This window comes from Solanum verrucosum, unplaced genomic scaffold, assembly GCF_900185275.1.
Source record: "Solanum verrucosum unplaced genomic scaffold, falcon-dt-bn FXZP01000272.1, whole genome shotgun sequence".
Taxonomy (NCBI): Eukaryota; Viridiplantae; Streptophyta; class Magnoliopsida; order Solanales; family Solanaceae; genus Solanum; species Solanum verrucosum.
This window is the reverse complement of record NW_026019949.1, coordinates 158,294-166,556: the sequence shown is the minus strand read 5'-3', so window position 1 is coordinate 166,556 and position 8,263 is coordinate 158,294. Positions and strand designations below refer to the sequence as shown.

At 43.6% G+C, this 8,263-nt stretch overlaps 1 pseudogene; it reads left to right on the top strand.

The window, feature by feature from the left end:
* Nucleotides 1-2,145: 2,145 nt before the first annotated feature.
* On the top strand, nucleotides 2,146-6,144 carry LOC125813669 (uncharacterized; annotated as a pseudogene).
* Nucleotides 6,145-8,263: the final 2,119 nt, after the last annotated feature.

Genomic DNA, 8,263 nt, shown 5'->3' with positions numbered 1-8,263 from the left:
AAGTGTTATGTGCATTGAGAAAGAATAAGAAATTAAAGAGGATGTACCATTTCGAGGGACGTATCGCGCGCCGCGATGGATACTATATTTCGAGGGACGTGTCACGCGCCGCGATGGATACTATATTTCGAGAGACGTGTCGCGCGCCGCGATGAATATTATATTTCGAGGGACGTATAGCGCGCTGTCCCGGACTGAGAGACAGCGGGTGTGTATCATTAGGTCAGACATGCATCACTATACCTGACATTGCATTTCATTGCATTGCATTATTTTTATTATTGATGAACTTGATCTTGTGTGTTGCTGATCTTGTAAGTGCCTTTTTGTGAAACTTGTTATCGATGAATATTGAGTTGTTATTGAGAATATATAATCTGTTAGAGTGTTGTTGTTGAGCTGTATGATTTGTAAACTGTGAATTGTTAGGTTGGGCTAGTTTTATGCAGGTTGTAGCTATGGAGGTTAGGATGGGGTGTAAGGAGTACCCGTATTCTGTACCCTTAGCTTGTGTTTAGAGGCTTGCTTGTTGAGTACCGTGTGGTTTGGTACTCACCCCTTGCTTCTACAATCTTTTGTAGGTTACGAGCCCGGATCTTTGTGATACCTTCGATTCTCTTCATTTTCGAGGCTTTCTTTGGAGATCTGAGAGGTAGTTGTTTGTCATCTCAGCGACCCTCCTTACTACTGTTTATGATTTTGTTTTTACTTGAAAGACAACATCATTTGAGACTTGCGTATTTTATTTCAATTCTAGTATTTACATTAGAGGCTTGTGCACGTGACAACCAGGTTTTGGGGATTGAATTAAGTTGACTTGTTTTCGTAATAGTAATTGTTATTGAACTTTGCTTTATTTCCGCACTTTATAGAAATGATTGGGTTTTAGGCTGACTTGTCTTGGTGGAATACGACAAGTGCCAGCACATCCATTTTTGGGTCGTGACAAAATGGTATCAGAGCCCCAGGTTCATAGGTCTCACGTGCATACAAGCTGAGTCTACGTAGAATCCCAAGGATCGGTACGGAGACGTCTGTACTTATCTCTGAGAGGCTATAAAGACTATTAAGAAACTTCCTTTTTGTTCATTCTTTCTCATCGTGCGTGGTTACCTTCTTTAGTACTGAGCTATTGTATACTCTTTTGACAGATGACGAGGACTAGAGCGATTGTTACTGGTGGTAGAGGGGAGGCACTTCCCGAGGCAGTTGTTGAGGCCCCAGCTAGGGGTAGGGGTAGAGCCCGAGCTAGAGGTCATGCTCGTGGAACGACACTAGTCAGAGGTCGTGGCCGTGGAGCAGCACCAGTGAGAGGTCGTACTAGGGAGGCCTCTCCTGAGCCTCAGATGAGAGGACCAGGTTCCTCCAAAGCCTACAGTCACACCTTTGCTTCAGGATACATTATTAAGGGTGTTAAGTGTGCTTGAGAGCTTTACTCAGGGTGGTGGTGCGACCACTACACCACAAGACTCTCAGACTAGAGAGGGGGCTCAAACCCAAGAGCAGCAGGAAGCTCCAGTTATGCATGATGCGGTGGGGCAGCCACCAAAGGATCCCATGGTTGAGAATGATCTTGCACCAGCAATTGGGGGTCAAGGTACACCATTGGTTGTTCTGACAGAGGATGAGCAGCGTAGGTATGAGAAATTTCGAAAGATGGACCCACCTCAGTTTCAGGGTGGAAAGAGTGAGGACGCTCATGAGTTTCTGACTACATGTCGAGAGTTGCTAGAGGTTGTTGGATTAGCTGAGTCACATGGGGTTCGTTATGCTACACTTCAGCTTCGTGGGCCACCGAGAAAGTGGTGAAGAACTTATTCGGGGGCTTTGCCAGTTGGATCTCCTCCAGTGACTTGGGAGAGGTTTTCCAGTGCCTTTCATGACCGTTTTATCCCTTGGAGTGTGAGAGAGGAGAGTCATTTGAGGTTTGAGAATCTGAGACAGGACAACTTATCAGTTACAGAGTATGAGGCCCATTTTTACCAGTTGTCTAGGCATGCTTTGGCCATTATTCCAGACGAGACAGAGAGGATCCGTAGATTCGTGAGGGGGTTGACTTTCTCTATCAGATCGGCTGTGTTTAGAGCATCTAGAGAGGGGGCTTCCTTCCAGTCCATTGTGAGTGCCGCTAAAGAGGCAGAATTGATGGAGAGAGAAGAGTTTGGGGACCCTAAGAGAGTCCGTACAGCAGGTCAGTTTCATGGTGCCTCATCTGGAGGTAGGGGATCACACAGAAGGAGTGGTTCCTTTCAGCAGCGAGGACCCGTTCATGCATCTATGCCGACATCCGAGGGTGGTCAGATACCTCGGGGTTTTTATAGCGTGGGTCACGGTTCACAGCAGCGACCTATGGGGCGAGGCAATTATAGTGGGTTTTCAGGGTACGCACAGCAGTTCCCGAGACAGAGATTTTGCTTTTCTTGTGGAGATCCCGATCACCTGATGCGATAGTGTACTTCCCAGAGGGGTCGTGGAGGGTCCCAACCTAATTCTTCATTTCAGGCTAGACCACCGGTACCACAGGGTAGAGGCCGAGGCAGAGTTCAGTCAGGTAGAGGCGGTAGAGCTTCTAGTAGTGGTTCTGCAGCTCAGCAGAGTGGGGGTAGAGTTACCACCAAGGCTGGAGGTGGCCGAGGGGGCCAGTGTTATGCTTTTCCGGGGAGACCCGAAGCGGAGACTTCTGATGTTGTTATTACAGGTATCATCCCAGTATGCCATCGATCTGCGTCTGTATTGTTTGATCCAGGGTCTACATTCTCTTATGTGTCCACCTATTTTGCTGCTGAATTTGATATGATATGTGATAGCATGACTGTACCTATTCGTGTTTCTACACCCGTGGGTGAACCCTTAGTGGTGGATCGATTGTATCGATCTTGTCTTGTTTCTCTAGCGGGGTATGACACTTGGGTAGATTTAATCATTCTGGGGATGGTAGACTTTGATGTTATCTTGGGTATGAATTGGCTTTCTCCTTATCATGCTGTCCTTGATTGTAATGCTAAGACTGTGACTTTAGCAATGCCTGGTGTTCCGAGGGTTGAGTGGAAGGGTGCTAATGGCTCTTATCCTAGCAAGGTCATTTCTTTTATCCGTGCTCAGAGATTGGTGGAAAGAGGGTGTTTGTCTTACTTAGCTTTTATTCGGGACACCAATGTTGAACCACCTTCCATAGATTCTGTTCCCGTGGTTCAGGAGTTTCTCGATGTGTTCCCTTCTGATATTCCAGGTGTTCCTCCCGATAGGGATATTGATTTTGCTATTGATTTGGAGCCGGGCACTAAGCCCATTTCTATTCCTCCCTACCGTATGGCTCCAATAGAGTTGAAAGAGTTGAAGGATCAGTTGCAGGATTTATTGAGTAAGGGGTTTATTCGCCCTAGTATGTCACCTTGGGGTGCCCCTGTGTTGTTTGTGAAGAAGAAGGATGGGACTATGACGATGTGTATTGATTATAGACAGTTAAACAAGGTAACAGTGAAAAACAAGTATCCTCTTCCGCGTATTGATGACTTGTTTGATCAGCTACAGGGGGCATCTTTGTTCTCTAAGATTGATTTGAGGTCTGGGTATCATCAGTTGAAGATTAGGGCATCAGATATCCCTAAGACAGCTTTTCGGACTCGGTATGGGCATTATGAGTTCTTAGTGATGTCCTTTGGGTTGACTAATGCCCCTGCAGCTTTTATGGAGTTGATGAACGGGGTGTTTCGACCATACATTGATTCTCTTGTGATTGTCTTCATCGATGACATTTTGGTTTACTCCAGGACCGAGGATGACCATGTCCGACACTTGAGAATTGTACTTCAGAGATTGAGGGAAGAGAAGTTGTATGCCAAGTTCTTAAAGTGTGAGTTCTGGCTTAATTCTGTGGCATTCTTGGGACACGTGTTGTCCAAGGAGGGTATTAGAGTAGATCCGGCCAAGATTGAGGCAGTTAGAGGCTGGACGCGACCTACTTCTCCTACCGAGATTAAGAGTTTTGTGGGGTTGGCAGGTTATTATCGACGATTTGTTCAGAGTTTCTCTACTATTGCAGCTCCATTGACTAGATTGACTCGACAGGGTGTGGGTTTCCAGTGGTTTGATGAGTGTGAGGAGAGTTTTCAAAAGCTCAAGACTTTGTTGACTTCAGCTCCTGTGTTGACTCTACTTGAAGAGGGCGTGGACTTTACTATGTATTGTGATGCTTCAGGAGTCGGTTTGGGTGGTGTATTGATGCAGAAGGGGAAGGTGATTGCTTATGCTTCTAGGCAGTTGAAGACCCATGAGAAGAACTACCATACTCATGATTTAGAGTTGGCAACTGTGGTATTTGTGCTTAAGTGATGGCGTCATTATTTGTATGGGGTGCATTGCGAGATCTTCACGGATCATCGGAGTCTTCAGTATATCTTCAGCCAGAGGGATCTGAACTTAAGACAACGTAGATGGCTTGAGTTGTTGAAGGACTATGATGTGACCATTCTATATCATCCGGGGAAGGCCAATGTTGTTGTCGATGCTCTGAGTAGGAAGACTCCTAGCATGGGAAGTCTTGCAACACTTAGTAATGAGGAGAGACCATTGGCTAGAGATGTTCAGATGCTAGCTAATAGTCTTGTCCGGTTGCAGATCTCAAAGGAGAGTGATGGGATAATTGCTTTTATTGAGGCTCGGTCTTCTTTAGTCGAGCAGATCCATGCGCACCAGTTTGATAATGAGAAGTTATGTCTCATTCGAGACAGAGTATTGAGAGGGGAAGCCAAGGAGGCTGTCCTTGATTCTGACGGTGTCTTGAGGATCAGAGGCAGGATTTGTGTGCCCAAGATGGGAGAGTTGACTAGACTGATTCTTGAAGAGGCCCATTGTTCCCGATATTCTATCCATCCGGGAGCAGCGAAGATGTATCATGATCTGAGTCAGCATTACTGGTGGTGTGAGATGAAGAGAGATATTTCAGACTTTGTTTCTAGGTGTTTGACTTGCCAACAGGTCAAGTGTGAGCACCAGCATCCCGGGGGTGTATCTCAGAGGATGCCTATTCCTACTTGGAAGTGGGAGCGGATTACTATGGACTTTGTTGTGGGTTTGCCTACCACAGTGGGTGGTTATGACTCTATTTGGGTTGTTGTTGACAGGCTGACCAAGTCTGCCCACTTCATTCCGGTTCGGGTGAAATATACGGCAGAGAAGTTAGCCGAGCTATATATCAGTCAGATTGTGCGACTACATGGGGTTCCTGTTTCTATTATATCAGATCGAGGTTCACTATTTACTTCTCAATTCTGGAAGGCATTACAACATGGTTTGGGTACTCAGCTAGATATGAGTACAACCTTTCACCCTCAGACAGATGGTCAGTCCGAGCGGACGATTCAGGTGTTGGAGGACATGCTCCGAGCATGTGTGATCGATTTTGGTGTTAGATAGGATCGACATTTACCCTTAGCAGAGTTTGCCTACAATAACAGTTATCACTCTAGTATTCAGATGGCCCCATTTGAGGCGTTGTATGGCAGACGATGTAGGTCTCCGATCGGTTGGTTTGATTCGGCAGAGATGGACTCTTTAAATACTGACTTGCTTAGAGATGCTATGGAGCAAGTCCGTAGGATTCAGTATAGACTGTTGACAGCCCAGAGTTGACAGAAGAGTTATGCAGACCGAAGAGTTAGAGCCTTAGTGTTTATGGAGGGTGATCATGTTTGGCTTAGAGTGTCACCTATGAAAGGTGTGATGCGGTTCGGCAAGAAGGGCAAGCTTAGCCCTAGATTCATTGGACCTTTTGAGATTTTGAGTCGAGTGGGAGAGGTGGCCTATAAGTTGGCCTTGCCACCTAGTTTGTTGGTAGTTCATCCTGTTTTCCATGTCTCTATGCTTCGGAAGTATATTCCGGATGAGTCACATGTGCTTTCACTTAATTCAGTGGAGTTAGGTCCAGACTTGACATTTGAAGAGGAACCTATAGCTATATTGGACAGGCAGGTTCGAAAGCTTAGGGCCAAGGAGATTGCTTCAGTGAAGGTGCAATGGAAGCACCGATCAGTGGGAGAGGCAACTTGGGAGACAGAGTCTGATATGCGTGCCAGATATCCTCAGCTTTTTGAAGCTTCAGGTACTTTCTTTCACCTTATGTTCGAGGACGAACATGGTTTTTAGTGGTGGATAATATAATGACCCGGACCTGAAAAATCATTTTTTTCGATAATTTGGAATAGTCATTTAACTATAGTTAATTATATATGAATGGTTGATGATGACGTAATCATTGGAAAAGGGTATTTTTTTTTTACGAAGTTAGTTAATGGCTGCATATTTCTTGGTAGACTTGAATAGTACTGGTTCGTTGTTAAAGGACACTGGTTATATACTAAATTTCGGTTTAAGAATTATTTTTGAGGTTATCATAATAAGACTCTAGTTTGATATATTGAGATATGTTATTAAATATTGGGTGTATTATATTATATGAAAGCTATTAGGGTTGTAGTGTTTGGAGAAATTATGACTTAACCCTAGGCTTGAATTTGAGAAATATGAGAGTTGACATGTTAATTGGCATCGAGCTTAAGAACTTGATTATAAACTTGGGTGAATATTTGGGTCTAGGCTAAACCTATAGTGACATGAGTGTTGTTAGTTTCGAAATCTTATTGTGACTATGTACTTGAATAGATTGCATTGATTTGGAAGCTCAACGAAAGGGGAAGGCTCAAGTTCCGGAGTGAATTCTTGATTGATTAAGGCAAGTGGATTTCTAAACCCTTGTTAAGCGTATGGAATTCGTGTATTTCCTTGTGGTATATGTTTGGGAGTAATGTGATCAATTGTTTGTGTGATGTGTTGAGAATTGATTGAAAGACTTGTTGAATCATTGTTGAAGTTGTATCATGATTGTGTTATTGTGATTTGTGCAATGTTATGAAAATGGTCATCTCCTCATTATTTGTGTGAACATGTCATTTGCATTGTTCTGAGATATGGTTGTGACAAGTGTTATGTGCATTGAGAAAGAATAAGAAATTAAAGAGGATGTACCATTTCGAGGGACGTATCGCGCGCCGTGATGGATACTATATTTCGAGGGACGTGTCGCGCGCCGCGACGAATATTATATTTCGAGGGACATATCGCGCGTTGCGATGGATGCATGGACAGATATGTCCCCCATGGGTCCCGGACTGAGAGACAGCGGGTGTGTATCATTAGGTCAGACATGCATCACTATACCTGACATTGCATTTCATTGCATTGCATTATTTTTATTATTGATGAACTTGATCTTGTGTGTTGCTGATCTTGTGAGTGCCTTTTTGTGAAACTTGTTATCGATAAATATTGAGTTGTTATTTAGAATATATAATCTGTTAGAGTGTTGTTGTTGAGCTGTATGATTTGTAAACTGTGAATTGTTAGGTTGGGCTGGTTTTATGCAGGTTGTAGCTATGGAGGTTAGGATAGGGTGTAAGGAGTACCCGTATTCTGTACCCTTAGCTTGTGTTTAGAGGTTTGCTTGTTGAGTACCGTGTGGTTTGATACTCACCCCTTGCTTCTACAATCTTTTGTAGGTTACGAGCCCGGATCTTCGTGATACCTTCCATTCTCTTCATTTTCGAGGCTTTCTTTGGAGATCTGAGAGGTAGCTGTTTGTCATCTCAGCGACCCTCCTTACTCCTGTTTATGATTTTGTTTTTACTTGAAAGACAACATCATTTGAGACTTGCGTATTTTATTTCAATTCTAGTATTTACATTAGAGGTTTGTGCACGTGACAACCAGGTTTTGGGGATTGAATTAAGTTGACTTGTTTTCGTAATAGTAATTGTTATTGAACTTTGCTTTATTTCCGCACTTTATAGAAATGATTGGGTTTTAGGCTGACTTGTCTTGGTGGAATACGACAAGTGCCAGCACATCCATTTTTGGGTCGTGACATCATCAAAAGCCATTTTGAAGGCATTGCTAAATCATGAATTTACCCCCTTTTATGATGACAAATATACCTAGGTCAGCAAGACAACAAAACAAACAAACTTCCCCCTTTTGACATATCAAAAAGAAGAGTAAAGCACTAAAACAACACGATAATAACCACTCATAGACTAAAATGGCAGCACCTAGGCAGAGAAGTAGATATCAATAAAAATCTGAGGATATTAGCCATCCAGATACAAAAACACAACAAAGGCAAGAACAGATAATCAACCAAAACAAGATGCACCAGGTTTTAAGCTCATGCAGCTCCACAAAAATATCCAATAGTTAGAAAATATAGCAA